Source organism: Fukomys damarensis, unplaced genomic scaffold (genome assembly GCF_012274545.1).
Source record: "Fukomys damarensis isolate Sample0158 unplaced genomic scaffold, DMR_v1.0_HiC HiC_scaffold_11, whole genome shotgun sequence".
NCBI classification, from domain to species: domain Eukaryota; kingdom Metazoa; phylum Chordata; class Mammalia; order Rodentia; family Bathyergidae; genus Fukomys; species Fukomys damarensis.
The window spans coordinates 15,466,431-15,467,891 of NW_022900923.1; positions in this window are offsets into that span (position 1 = coordinate 15,466,431).

The following is a 1,461-nucleotide window of genomic DNA, read 5'->3' on the forward strand; positions in this document are numbered from 1 at the left end:
GGGAATTCGTGGGACAGCTGGTGACTCCCACTCAGTACTAGGTCCGAGCCTGGGACCTGGGAGAAGGCAGAGAAGAGAGGAAGGAGCCTTCTGGTGAGGGTGAGAGGATTTGATGGGTTTCTCATCAAAATATTGGGTCCTCTGGTTCCAATTCTAAGACTTTCCTTATCCACAGGGAGTTTTTCTGGGCCAATAATCTTCCTCTTCAACTACCTGTTTAAAAGGAGTCAGGGTTAGAAGAGGAGGTTGTGGCTAGAGTTCCACTTGGAATCAGCTGTTACACCAAGAGGACAGCCATTCTGACAGTTGGAATGGAGGTGATGTGGGTGCTTTTGCACCATTCACAGTGGGAGTGGGAATCTGGGGCAGCAGCAGGGCCTTGCCCTGGGGCCAGGCTCACGTGAGCCAATGGATTTATGTGAGTGAGCGCAGCTGTCCTGGTTTGAAATCGCTGAACTGCCTCCTTGTCTTTAGTGAATGATTGCTGTCCTGAGCCCCAGAGTGCCTCTGCTGTGGGCTCAGGGCCCAATCCTGCCAACTCCTAGCTACACCACTTTGAAAAATTCTTGAGTATCACCTGGCCCTGGGCTAGTGTTTTTAGCTAATGACTGAGTTCTCTAAGGAAATATATCTCCTTGAGCTTGCAGGCCACACGGACGTGGGTAGAATATTGAAAGGACAGATCTGTCTACCCTCTGGGGTAAATGGCTAGGAAAAGTAGGGAGAAACTTAAGAGGACGAAGATCTGTGGCATCGATTTCTCTGCACCTTGGCACCGATGGTAGTCACCGCCAGTCCTCATTCCTGATCTGTAGGAGAGGTGAGCAGAAAATGAGAAAGAGGGAGCGTGTGAGAGGAGGCATAGGGCACAGGGGTCTTCAATAAGTGTTTGTGACTGAATAAATAACATACGACCAGCAAGTAGGAGCATATCCTACTTTTTTGGTGAGGATTCAATAAGGTAACGAGTGTGACAAATGTAAAGCACGTGCTTTACGTCAAGCTTTGTAAGGTCCGACTCGACGCACCTTCCCCCAATGACCAGCCGAGACCGTACGGATGCAAGATGCAGAGGTTTTATTGCGTGGGCCACGGGCGTCTCTAATGTCCGAAGACAAGAGAAGCGCCCCGCCAAGGATGATCTTGCTTATATATAGTTTGAAGAGTGGGAAAGCGGGCTTTACAGAAGCAGATTTGCGGATTGGTTAATTCATGAGGCTATTTGAGGATTGGTTAATTCATACGAGGCCATGAATACAGGGGAGGGGTTTAACAGGGGAATTTTGGCGCCGAAAAGTCCCTGATCCGTTAAGAGGACTAAACAAAGAGTCAGGGAATTCACAGAACAAGACTGCAAACACATTGCTTATCTTATGCAGGAAATGTTCTAGGGTCACCTTTTGTCAAACCATTTGCCCCTGGGCGGGCTGTTAACCAAGGTAGCAATTAGCATATGAAGAA